This window comes from Moschus berezovskii, chromosome 16, assembly GCF_049115385.1.
Source record: "Moschus berezovskii isolate FMDL1 chromosome 16, NW_MosBer_1.0, whole genome shotgun sequence".
Lineage (NCBI taxonomy): Eukaryota > Metazoa > Chordata > Mammalia > Artiodactyla > Moschidae > Moschus > Moschus berezovskii.
The window spans coordinates 18,326,323-18,340,009 of record NC_142475.1 but is presented as its reverse complement, the minus strand read 5'-3'; the positions used below and the strand labels follow the sequence as shown (position 1 = coordinate 18,340,009).

The 13,687-nt window shown below is 42.6% G+C and overlaps 1 long non-coding RNA gene across 1 annotated transcript; it reads right to left on the bottom strand.

Annotated features, from left to right (window-relative positions):
* Window positions 1–4,544: 4,544 nt before the first annotated feature.
* LOC148775221 (uncharacterized) lies at window positions 4,545–13,687 on the bottom strand. The gene is made up of 5 exons (XR_016039300.1): window positions 13,593–13,687; window positions 10,976–11,915; window positions 9,088–9,172; window positions 5,026–5,165; window positions 4,545–4,806 (listed from the first exon to the last, which is right to left on the bottom strand). It is a non-coding gene; the product is annotated as an uncharacterized LOC148775221 (long non-coding RNA).

Below are 13,687 nucleotides of genomic sequence, written 5' to 3'. Positions count from 1 at the left end.
ACCTATGAAAAAAAAAACAATAGATCTGCTTGGCCAAGTTGGGCACGGGATGAAATTTTGGACCCATAACGTAGACCGTAGGACTCTAGATTCTTTGTGCCTGTTTCATCTGAATCAATGTTATCACATATAAAACTGAACCTTGTTATTGCTGTTTTTATTAAGAATTACATGTGTATCTTATTACTTGGGTTGGGGAATTTTTACACATGGTGGACACACCATAATCCACCCAGATTGAAGTATAGAATATTTTTTCAGTTCTCCAGAAAGTTTCTTCTTGCCCCTCTCAAGTGAAAACCACCCCACGCCACACCACAAAGCCATTATTCTGATTTCTGTCACCATCAATTAGTTTTGCCTATTCCTTGAACTCCATATATATGTGTGTGCATGTATTATTTTTTAGCCACATGGCACAGCATGTAGAATTTCCCCATCCAGGAATCAAACCTGTGACCGTGCAATGGGAGCACAGAGTCTTAACCGCTGAGCCACCAGGAAAGTCCAGAACTTTTTAAAACTGTAATCATGTAGTAGGTACTCATTTGTGTCTGCTTTCACTCAGTGCTATGTTTGTGAGATTCATGCAAGTTGTGATTTGTTCTTTTTATTTGTTCTTTTTCATTACTGCGTAGGACTCCAGCTCCATTCCATTCTAAAGGAGATCAATCCTGGGTGTTCATTGGAAGGACTTATGCTAAAGCTGAAACTCCAATACTTTGGCCACCTCATGCGACGAGTTGACTCACTGGAAAGGAGTCTGATGCTGGGAAGGATTGGGGGTAGGAGGAGACGGGGACGACAGAGAATAAGATGGCTGGATGGCATCACCGACTCAATGGACATGAGTTTGAGTGAACTCCGGGAGTTGGTGATGGACAGGGAGGCCTGGCGTGCTGTGATTCATGGGGTCGCAAAGAGTCAGACACGACTGGGTGACTGAACTGAACTGAACTGAGGACTCCAGCTGTGTGACATAGATCACAATGTATCTATTCTCATCTGTTGGCATTTGGGTTGTTTCCAGCTTGGGATTACTATGGATAAAGATGCTACTTGTGTCTACATGTCTTGGGTGAATTTAAGCACTCATTCCTCTTGGATTCTTGGGTGATAAAGACATACATTCAGCTTTCAGGAAATCCTGCTGAACAAATTTTCAAAGTGTTTGCCCCATTTTATACTTACATCAGGACTCTATACTACTTCCTGCCTTAACTGAATAAGGGGTAACTTTTAGTTGGGGTTTCCCTGCTAAGTGGTAAAGAGTCCACCTGCAATGCAGGAGACACAGGTTCAATTCCTGGGAAGATCCTCTGGAGAAAGAAATGGCAACCCACTCCAATATTCTTTCTTGGGAAATCCCATGGACAGTGGAGCCTGGCAGGCTACAGTCCATGGGGTCACAAAGAGTTGGACTCAAATTAGTGGCTAAACAGCAAGAGCAACTGTTATGAAACAAAATGTTCCTTTGGTTGCTCTGCATTCTCAGCTTCATGTACACAGCAAGATTCCACCAGTTACTATTAATAATAGTTTGTACCTGTTATTCCCTCTGCCGGGAACACTCTGCCACATATTCCCCGGCCAGTTCCTCCTCATATTCGGGTTGCAGCCCAAAGGACGCCTCCCTAGTGAGGCCTTGCCTGACAGCCCCATCCGCGTGAGCACCTCTGCCTCCCCAATGGGTCACTCACTATGTCACCCTCTGCTTCATCTCTGGCACTTACCTGTTTGTTCATCAGTTGAATTATCGTCTATCTCCTCTCACTAGGAATGAAAGCTCTGTGAGGACTAGGTATTATCTAGTCCTCAGAGTTCACTACAACCCATATAACCTGTGAAAGTGAAAAGTGTTAGTTGCTCAGCTATGTGCGACTCTTCGCGACTCCACGGACTGTAGTCCGCCAGGCTCCTCTGTCCGTGGAATTCTCCAGGCAAGAACACTGGAGTGGGTTGCCATGCCCTCCTCCAGGGGATCTTCCCAACCCAGGGATCAAACAGCTCAAACCCAGGTCTGCTGCATTGCAGGTGGAGTCTTTACCATGTGAGCTACCAGGGAAGCCCAATGCAACCTGTACAATCAATAAAATAAAATACTGCAGAAGTGACCATGTGTAACAGCCAAGATTAGGGAATAAACATATGGCATCTGCCTTGCTCTCTGGGGTCCCCGGCTGTGAGGGAAGTCATACTGTGAGGACATTCAAGCGGCCTGCAAAAGCCTTTGTCTCCTGCAAACAGCCTTCATCATGTGAGAGAACTTAGGAGTCAGCACCTCCGGCCCCAGTCAAACCTTCAGATGACTACATCTTGGTGGATATCATGAGAGACCCGAATCAGAGCCACTCAGATAAACCACTTCCAAATTCCTGACCCACAGAAACTGTGAACATGTTCATACTGTTGTGGCTTTAGGCCGCTAAGTTTTGAAGTAATTCGTACACGGTAATGTTTAACAAGTACCAGCACTCAGCAAGTATTTGTTGAACAAGTGAACGAATAACTGAGTTGAGTGGATTAGATTAAGAGCCACACATCATTAAGAGGCCACACATCAGTGCTCACACCGTCTGCTATTACCTGGTCAGAATGCATGTGTCATGGGCCTCTCCATTCTCCTTAAGTTTTAGTTTAAGCTCATGATCTTAGAGCAAGGTTTCTCAACCTTGGCACTCTTGTTATTTGGAGCCAGGAAAGTTTCATGTGAGGGGCAATCCTGTTCATTGATGGAAGTTTTTTAGCAGAATGAATCTCTAGTCTCCACACAGTAGAAACTCCTCCCTTCAATGCAAATGTCACAACTAAAAATGTCTCCAGTCTCCAGACAATGCCAAATGTGCCCTGGGATGCAAAATCACCTCCATTTAGGAACCATTGCTCTGCAGTAATCATTGAAGGGAGGTTAGAAGTACTCACAATACTGGTTGGGTTCAGGGCTGTACCAAATTTTACAATATTTTTAAGATATTTGATTGATAAAAATCTAATCAACACATAACCTACTTTTTTCCAAAAAATAAATAAGAACTTAGTTAAGCAAAGTACATCTATATATGAAACAATTCTTCCTCATAAGTAAATGGCCCATTAATACATACTGTTGCTAGGTATGAAAAAAAGACAATACCATGACCAAGCCAAGTTCAACCTCTGGCTTTAAATAAAATATTGATAAGGTGATTTGTCTCATGAATTTTCCCTTTGGAAGAGGAATGGAAATGACTCTCTCTCTCTGTTTTTTGTTTTGGAAGTATAATTGACTTACAATGCTATATTAGTTTCAAGTATACAGCAAAGTGATTATATATATATATCAAAATATATATATATACATGTATATATATATTCAGATGCTTTTCCCTTATAGATTATTACAAAATATTGGGTACTGTGTCCAGAAGTTACTCTTAAAGTAGGGCAGTACAGTACAAGAAACCAGTCTTTGTCCGATTTACTTATTTCCTGTTCCCTCTCACCTGGAAGCTTTCTCAACAGAGCCATGCAGCTTGCCTGCCTGCTTCCTCCAGGTATCTGCTTAACTATCTCCTTATCAGAAAGGCCTTCCAAAGACTTCCCTCATGGTCCAGTGGTGAAGACTCTGCACTGCTCAGGGCATGTGTTCCATCTGGGTGCGGGAAGCTCCACATGCTGCGAAGTGTGTCCAAAAAAAAAAGGCCCTCCAAGACCAATCTTCTTCAACAACACCTCCCACCCACCCAACAACACCAAAATCGCACAGTCTTCATCCTGTAGAGCCATTGCCACCATCAGGTACTCTGTAGATTCTGTTTATCTTTGTTGTCTGCCTCTGCCTTGGAAAAATGTCAGGTCTCCTATATCCTTCTACCTGCAAGGGGTGCCTCACATCAGGTGGGTGCTCAATAAAAATTTGTGGAAGGAATGGATGTGGGTCAAAGACAAGAAGGACTCACAATGTTCCCCTGAGATGGGACTGGGTGAGAAGGAGAACTGCCCACATATTTTGTGTTGGACATTTTGCATTTTGAGTCATATGAAAATAATAACTACTTAAACAATCAAAAAGTGAAAGAAAAAGGTGGCCAGTTCCCTTCTTTCACCAAATGGGACAAATCAAGCTTGCTCCAATGTCTCGACATTACTTTACATGAGTGTCACGTGCAGAAGGTTTTCTCATTCACCCTCAGTGCAGAACTGGCTGCGCTGTCATTGTCTGCACAATAAAACTTGGTGGATTGTTTTGGATTCTCATTCCTCATTTGAGAGCCCCTTGGCTTCTTTCAAGTCATGCTTTGGTGTTTCTTCAGTTCTTTCAAGTATTTTTAGCCATATAAAAGTAAAAAGAAAAAGAAAATCTATTACTACGTGTCATCTACAATTTTGAAGAACAATTATTTCGAGCATATTATAGCTACTTAACTTAATAGCTACTTTCTGAGAAAAGAGAAGTAAAAATTCAAATTTTGTAAATCAATCAGTTTAAATGCATCCTGCAGAAATTCTAAGATGATCCCATGGTGAATATTATTGTTGAAAAACTGAAAAAGAACCCGCAAAAAATGAACACAAGAACAGAAGAAAGAAAAAATTCCAATATTGAACCCAAACCTGGTGATTTGTTCCCATTTTCTTCACATGATGGTTATTCAAGTGTCAAGCCCATCTTCTGTGTTTTCCTTTACATATCTCCTCTCTAGAAAAAAAATCAACAGTACTTTCCACTGTTCCCAGGGTGAAATAGCAGCGTCACTGGGGTGGGTGAGGGATCTTGGAAGACTTCTGCAAACTCCATAGCAGGTCTCACGGTGAGATCTGACACACCTCAGGGTTAGGGAAGAGAGACATGGTTGTAGGTTACATTTTCTGGGAAGCAGATGCTGAGGAAGAGTGGGGGGTATAAAAGGTTTATTGGGAGGTAAGATCTACAATCCCTGGGTTGGGAAGATCCCCTGGGGAAGGGACTGGCTACCCACTCCAGTATGAATTTTTTGGGAGAGCGGCTGCTGCCCAAGTGACGCTAGTGGTAAAGAACCCACCTACCAACGCAGGAGACAGAAGAGAGGCAAGTTCGATTCCTGGGTCAGGAAGATCCCCCGGAGAAGGAAATGGCAACCCACTCCACTGTTCTTGCTTGGAGAATCCAATGGACAGAGAAGCCTGGCAGGTTACAGTTGGTAGGGCTGCAAAGAGATGGAAACAACTGAAGCGACTTCAGTTTAGTTCAGTTGCTCAGTCGTGTCCGACTCTTTGTGACCTCACGGACGGCAGCACGCCAGGCCTCCCTGTCCGTCACCAACTCCCAGAGTTTACTCAAACTCATGTCCGTTGAGTCAGTGATGCCATCCAACCGTCTCATCCTCTGTCGTCCCCTTCTCCTCCTGCCCTCAATGTTTCCCAGCATCAGGGTCTTTTCAAATGAAGCAGTTCTTCACATCAGGTGGCCAAAGTATTGGAGTTTCATCATCAATCCTTCCAATGAACACTCAGGACTGATTTCCTTTAGGATGAACTGGTTGGATCTCCTTGCAATTCAAGGGACTCTCAAGAGTCTTCTCCAACACCATAGTTCAAAAGCATCAGTTCTTCGGTGCTTAGTCCAACTATCACATCCATACATGACTATTGGAAAAACCATAGCTTTGACTAGATGGACCTTTGTTGGCAAAGTAAATGTCTCTGCTCTTTAATATGCTGTCTAGGTTGGTCATAACTTTTCTTCCAAGGAGCAAGTGTCTTTTAATTTCATGGCTGCAGTCACCATCTGCAGTGATTTTGGAGCCCCCAAAATAAAGAAGCAACTTAGCAGCAGTCAAGATCTATAAATGGAAATGGGGAGAAAGCCTAATTGGGCAGGTAGAGCAGTCCGAAGGCCATCAGACTTGACTATATCTGCCAACCCCACGAGGAGCTCAGTCACAGGGACTGCCTGCTAGAGGCGTCTTGAGTTGACAGGACACGGCTAGGCTAGTACTGCCATTGTGTTCAGCCCTTGGCTGAGGAGCCCCCAAGAGGACTGTGATCTTGACTCGAAGAGCTGAGGCAGGTCCTGAAGGAGCTGACAGCTGTAGGATATTGGACAATCATCCACCCCGTGGCTGGTCAGCGAGTTATTTCTTGAAAAGGGCTCTGAGCAACACATGTCTCTCCGCCTCAGGAGGGAAGGGATGGGAGAATCTGACAGACGTTCTTTGAAAAGTCATGGCAACTCTTGGTGACCAGTCAGATCTACAGAGAGAGGTTAAACAGAATCCTGACCACTAGGAGAGCATGGCCATCAACAGACATGGATTGGTTGGGTAAAACCTCTTCTCACCAGACCCACAGCAGCCTTCTACTGAAAGTAGCCCACTTATTTTCTGCCTAAGTTGGCTGTGCCCTCTATACTGGGTGACCAGCCATGCTCCTTAGCGGCAACGTATAGGGTTCACCGGGGGATCGATCCACGGCCCCTGGAGGTTACATGCAGGGTGGGGATGGCTTGATGCGAAACGGTCCCATGTTGAATGGGGACAAACTGCTGCTACTGCTAAGTCACTTCAGTCGTGTCCGACTCTGTGTGACCCCATAGACGGAAGCCCACCAGGCTCCCCCATCCCTGGGATTCTCCAGGCAAGAACACTGGAGTGGGTTGCCATTTCCTTCTCCAATGTGTGAAAGTGAAAAGTGAAAGTGAAGTCGCTCAGTCGTGTCCGACCCTTAGCGACCCCACAGACTACAGCCAACCAGGCTCCTCCATCCATGGGATTTTCTAGGCAATAGTACTGGAGTGGCTTGCCATTGCCTTCTCCGGGGACAAACTAATTCTAGTTAGTTTCGAGGAGGGGTTGAAGCAGGTGCTCAGGCTTCATCCTGAAGGACACTGAGTGTTTTTTCCTTCTCTCCCGCTGCACGGAGCTGACCAGAGGGCAGCGGACGTCTACCCTGTTGTTGCCTAAAGAGGCACCATGTCCTTCGCTACCCAGTGTCCTGGTGAGTAACTCTGTCATCACGGGCGATCTGGGGATGTCACTTCCTTAAAGAGTCTGTCCTTTGAACTGCAAAGTGACAACGCTGACAGTTATTTCTTCTTTGTAAAAGAGTGAGTGAAAAGATGAGATTTGACCCTGAAACTCTAACACCTGTCCCTTAGGTTTGGGTAACTTTCGCAAACCTTGAGCTCATCCAGCTTGCTTCTCACCTCCTATGGTGGTTTTTCCCACAGCAGGAGCTGTCGTATCTCTAAATTTTGAATGTCAGGCTGATCTGCCTGCCACTGTGGGTGATACGAACAGCTGACACTAACAGTTCACCATCTAATTAGCAGGATATTATCTCAAGCAGACCTTATTTAAAGTCATTCTGTATACATAAAACTGTTTATAATACTATTTTTAATACCTAGTCTCTGTAACTTCCCTATATGTAAAGCCTTAAAAGCCTGATTTCAAACTGGAATTGAGCTACACACACACACACACAGGGTGTGTGTATGTACAGCTTAGAATCAGGCAGATGGGTTCTGGTTCGATAATTCCTTGCCTCTCCTACAGGTTTGCAATTCTTTGGCCTTCAGGTCATGGAATAAGAATCATCTGTTCCAGGCAGAACCCAGATTAAAATAGAAAAGGGCAACCATTAAGAGGTTGTGTTGTAGGGAATTTTAATTTTTAAAACAGTAATTGAGATCCTACTTTGAAAATTAAAATTTTAAAGAGCTTAAAGGTGAAAAAGAAAAGAAGAAGTAAGAAAAAGTTAGGAGTACTACCTAAACTCATTCATTTCTTTTCAATATATTAATTAAAAATCAGAGTTATACCAACAAATACCAATATTCATTCTCTACACTAGTCCTTGGGAATTTATTTTTAATTGAATGGAATAATGACTTGGAAGAATCAAGCTTGTAGATTTTAGAGCCTGTCAGGGAGAAAACTTAGAAATGCTAAACAGATCACATTTTGTTCAAGTTTATACGTGCTACCATACCAACAACTTAGATGAAAATATTTGCAATCGTATCTGCAAACATAGATGAGGGGTTGAAGGCAAGGTGAGGTATAAATTATGTAAAGCGTAGAATGCAAATAAAAACAACGATGGGACGCAGAGGATTGTAGGGGCTAAAATACCAGTGTCAGAATCTGGCTTTGTGTCAGATTCTGACACAAAGTCAGAATTCAAGCTTTGTCCCTTACTTAATTGAAGGATCTTAATTCAAGAAAGGCAAACAACTTCACCTCTGTGTATCTATACTTGCTATAAAACAAGGAGAAGATCCAAGATGTCAGCCTCCAGGATGCTCATGTGGCTAAATGCTCCCCAGTATGTCTAAAACCCAGCATCAGAGTCTTTTCCAGTGGGTCAACTCTTTGCATAAGGTGGCCAAAGTATTGGGGTTTCAGCTTTAGCATCAGTCCCTCCAATGAACACCCAGGATTGATCTCCTTTAGAATGGACTGGTTGGATCTCCTTGCAGTCCAAGGGACTCTCAAGAGTCTTCTCCAACACAACAGTTCAAAAGCATCAATTCTTCGGCGATCAGCTTTCTTCACAGTCCAACTCTCACATCCATACATGACCACTGGAAAAACCATAGCCTTGACTAGACGGACCTTTGTTGGCAAAGTAATGTCTCTGCTTTTTAATATACTATCTAGGTTGGTCATAACTGTCCTTCCAAGGAGTAAGCGTCTAGGAAAGATCGGGGATGGGAGGAGAAGGGGACGACAGAGAATGAGATGGTTGTATGGCATCACTGACTCGATGGACATGAGTTTGAGTGAACTCCAGGAGTTGGTGATCGACAGGGAGGCCTGGTGTGCTGTGATTCATGGGGTTGCAAAGAGTCGGACACGACTGAGCGACTGAACTGAACTGAACTGATGTCTAAAACCAGTGCCTCGATCCCCAGAGTGGGCTGCATCTTTCGTATCAGACAACAAGTGGATTACCTACAGCAAGAGGAAAACCAGGCTATTAAAATGTTTCTGGTATAAAAGCATCCTGCTCTGGTCATTTCTTCAGGTCTCCATTTTCTTGTGCAGGCTCCCATGTATAAGTAAAAATTCAATAAAATTTGTATGCTTTTCTCCTGTTTAAAAAAAAAAGAATAAGGAAACCTACCTCATGTTAGTTTTGTGAGAATTCATATATAAAGCACTTGGTGCACAATTTGGTACACAGCAACAGTCCAATTAATGAAAACAATCTATAATAAAACATAACCTACAATTAAAGTCTTATTACAATAGTCATTTCTGATTTTTAAGTGGTTCGCTTGTAGACTAGGATCACTGAAAAATGAGAATAATAGTTGTTATTTATTGAAACTCTACTATTAGCCCAGGAGAGTGGCAGATATTATTTGTATATCACTAATTTTCACATTATATCTGATATTATAATCTCTATTTATAGATGAAGAAACTGAGGGTCAGAAGGTCAAAGAGGTTGTAAGTGACTCTATAACCTAATCCCTATTCACTCTGCCATATTGCCTCTGAGTTAGGATGCCTCCAAATAGTCTGTAAATATGGACAGGGAGGTCTGGCGTGCTGTGATTCATGGGGTCCCAAGGAGTCTGACATGACTGAGCAACTGAACTGAACTGAAAGTTAATTCATTTTTAACAATGTAACCAACTGCTGACTTCCACATCATTCTTGTCAGATGTGCTTGGTGTACTCTGGCATCAAATCTTCTACTGGTTTTCAATCCACTGGATTGAAACAGAAAGTACGATAGAAGATTGCACTATCCTCCATCTGTCACCAGTGTCTCTGCCCTACTGGATCATGGCACTTACTGCCATCCCTAGGAGGGGTATGCCACGAGGCACATCTTGGCAACGTTAAGAGGCTTTTCAAAGTTAGAAGAAAGAATGATTACCTTTGAAAAGGGCCAGAAAAATTACTAAGAAGAGTTATTTGCTAACATGTAGGCTTGAAGAATTTAAGTCCTTCACATTCTGTTAGCAATGTGTGCCTCGTCGCTCAGTTGTGTCCAACTTTTTGCAACTCCACAGACTGTAGCCCACCAAGCTCCTCTGTCCATGGGATTCCTGAGAATACTAGAGTCGATCGCCATTTTCTTCTCCAGGGTATCTTCCCAACACAGGGACTGAACCCAAGTTTCCTGCATCTCCTGCATTGCAGGTGGACTCTTTACCGATGAGTCATCAGGGAAGCCCCTTCTGTTAGCAATATGATCACCAAAATATCATTTTCACTTTAATTCAACAGAGGATGAACAGTAAGCACTATGTGCTTTTTAATTATTCTGCGGTATGTGCTTACACTATGTGAGTGCAAAGTCGCTTCAGTTGTGTCCGACTCTGTGCAACACTATGGACTGCAACCTGCCAGGCTCTTCTGTCCATGTGATTCTCCAGGCAAGAATACTGGAGTGGGTTTCCATGCCCTCCTCCAGGGTACCTCCCCAACCCAAGAATCAAACCTGTGTCTCTTGCATCTCCTGCAATGGCAGCAGGTCATTTACCTCTGGCATCACCTGGGAAGCCCATTCTGTTGTATATCCTTCTTTAAATAACTTACTATTATACACAAGAATCCAAATATATACACCAAATAAATTAGGAAAGTAGTTCTCTCTTTTTTTAAAAAAAAAAGAGGAGCAAATTTGGTTTTCTTAAAGACCTAATACACTTTGAAGCTGGGAAGGACCACTTCAGCACTCCTTTAAAGGTAATCTCCCTCAAAATACTTATTTGATTTTCTAAGATATGTACCTAATAAGACAAAAAACATTAACATGTAGAAAGGATTATATACAAATGGCAAGTAAGAACATGAAAACATCCCTGGTCTCATTAGTCATTAGGGAAATGCATTTTAAAACTGCTATCAGATAGCACTGCACACGTGCTAGGGTAGCTGTAATTAAAGAGACTGACAGTACTGTTTCCAAGGATGCAGAACAACTGGGATTTTCATACATTGCTTGCGAATGAAAACAATTTGATGGCTGCTTATAAAATTAAACATATACCTACCATAAGAGTCCTCAGTCCCACTCCTAGATATTAGCCCCAAAGAAATGAAAGCAGGTGTCCACACAAAAACTGGTATGTCAGTGTTCACAGAAGCTTTCTTCATAGGAGCCAAAAGCGAAAAACAACCAGATGTCGAACAATGCGTGAATGGATAAAGAACCTGTGGACTATCCATACAATGGAATACTATTCAGTAACAACAAGGAATGAACTAAACTGTGTGTGTGCGCGTGTGTGTGAGTAGCTCGGTCCTGTCCGACTCTTTGCAACCCCATGGACTGTAGCTTGTCAGGCTCCTCTGTCTGTGGATTCTCCAGGCAAGTATATTGAAGTGGGTTGCCATTCTCTTCTCCAGAGGATCTTCTCAACCCAGGGATCAAACCCCCAGTTGGAGACCCACACAAATGTGCCCAGCTGATTTTTTGACAAAGGTGCACAAGCAATTCAATGGAGGAAGGATACCTTTCCAAAAAGAAAAAAATGATGCTAGAGCAACTGGACATCCAATGTTGTCATTGCTCAGTCACTAAGTTGTATCTGAGTCTTTGCAACCTCATGGACTGCAGCATGCCAAGCTTCCCTGTCCTTCACTATCTCCCAGAGTTTGCTCAGACTCATGTCCATTGAGTTGGTGATGCCATCCAATCATCTAATCCTCTGTCACCCTCTTCTCCTCCTGCCCTCAATCTTTCCTAGCATCACAGTCTTTTACAATGAATCAGCTCTTTGCATCAGGTGGTCAAAGTACTGGAGCTTCTGCTTCAGCATCAGTCCTTCCAATGAATATTCAGGACTGATTTCCTTCAGAATGGACTGGTTTGGTCTTCTCGCTGTCCAAGGGATTCTGAAGAGTCTTCTCCAGCACCACAATTTGAAAGCATCAATTCTTCGGCGCTCAGCCTTCTTTATGATCTGTACACGACTACTGGAAAAACAGCAGCTAGGCAAAACAGAGAAATGAATCTCAAACTAGTGTCATAGAATCCGTGACAAGCATACAAAATAGGTAACAATTTTAGAACTATTTATGCCACTACTAGAGGAGAAGGAAATGGCAGCCCACTCCAGTATTCTTGCCTGGAGAGTCCCGTGGACAGAGGAGCCTGGTGGGCTGTTGTCCATGGGGTTGCACAGAGTCAGACACAACTGAAGCGACTTAGCAGCAGCAGCAGCATGCCACTACTGGCTAGGATTACATTTGACTGCATATGACAGACATGCTTAATCTTATTAACGAAAACAACAGAAATGCAGGTTAAGACTAGTATGGCAGTTCCAGGAAGCTGTGAGAACCCCAGGCCCCTTTTGCTTGGTTGCTCCATTCTCCTTGATATTCCACTTGGGTCCAGGCTGTCCCAGCCCTCATTGTGTCCACATTCTGGCAGTGAGCATCCTTTCCCTTTCTGGACACTTCCCAGAAGTCTCACATCAAACATCCCTTATATCTCTCAGGTGTCACTTATTTCCAAGGCACACTTAACTGGGTGGGCAGTATCAGAAATTCTATTAATGTTTCTAGAAGAAAGGAAGAAGGTGTATAGGAGCAAACTTGCAAACTCTTCCACAGACCACATTTAAATTTGTTTCTTCGATGGTTCTCAAGCTTTTATCTTCTTAAAATGTCTGAACAAAAAATATGATGATTTTTCTATGAAAATAAAAAACACCCGGTACTCACTAATTGATTCATCATTCATTTAATAAACATAACTTTACTTTCTCAAGAAACTAAAGGGGGAAAACATCCCTAATTATTAGTAGAAAAAAAATTCTTATTTTGCCAACAAAGGTGTATATAGTCAAAGCTATGGTTTTTCCATTAGTCATGTATGAATGTGAGAGTTGGAACATAAAGAAGGCTGAGCACCAAAGAATTGATGCTTTCGAATTATGGTGCTGGAGAAGACTTGAGAGTCCCTTGCACTGCAAGGACATCCAACCAGTTCATCCTAAAGAAAATCAGTCCTGAATATTCACTGGAAGGACTGATGCTGAAACTGAAGCTCCAGTACTTTGACTATCTGATGTGAACAGCCAGCTCTTTGTTAAAGACCCTGATGCTGGGAAAGATTGAAGGCAAAAGGAGAAGGAGTCAGAGGATGAGATGGTTGGATGGCATCACTGACTCAGTGGATATGAGTTTGAGCAAACTCCAGGAGACAGTGAAGGACAGGGAAGCCTGGCATGCTGCAGGTGATATTTTAATTCTAATAGCCTCTTTCAAGCTTGTGTCTTGGGTCTGAACAAAGTAAATATTTCAAAAATGACAATGTCCATTTTATTTTCAATATTTATACATAACTTGATTATCCAGTTCTTGTTTCTCTTCTCCTTTGACTCTCCTATCTCACTTCATCACTAACCAAATCTCTTTCAGGGTCCTTTGCAGAGAAATGAACATAAAGAAAACTGACTCAGTTTTTCTTAAAAAAGAAATACTTCCTACTATTTCTAGGTTTAAATAAAGAGAATTTGTTTATCAGTGAATTTCATTTGTTCAGGTTATTATTCAAACATAGCAATATTACTAATCTCCAACATGCTATTATCTTAAAAAAATCCATTTATTTATTTAGTTATTATTCCCCCATTCAACCAGTCTTTACTAGTTACCTACAAAGAGTGGATGTTTGTCTTTCCCACCAAAATGTGACTCTATTATGGTCCAGCAGTGTCTTTTTTGTTTCCGTCTTCCCACTCTCAGCACCTGTT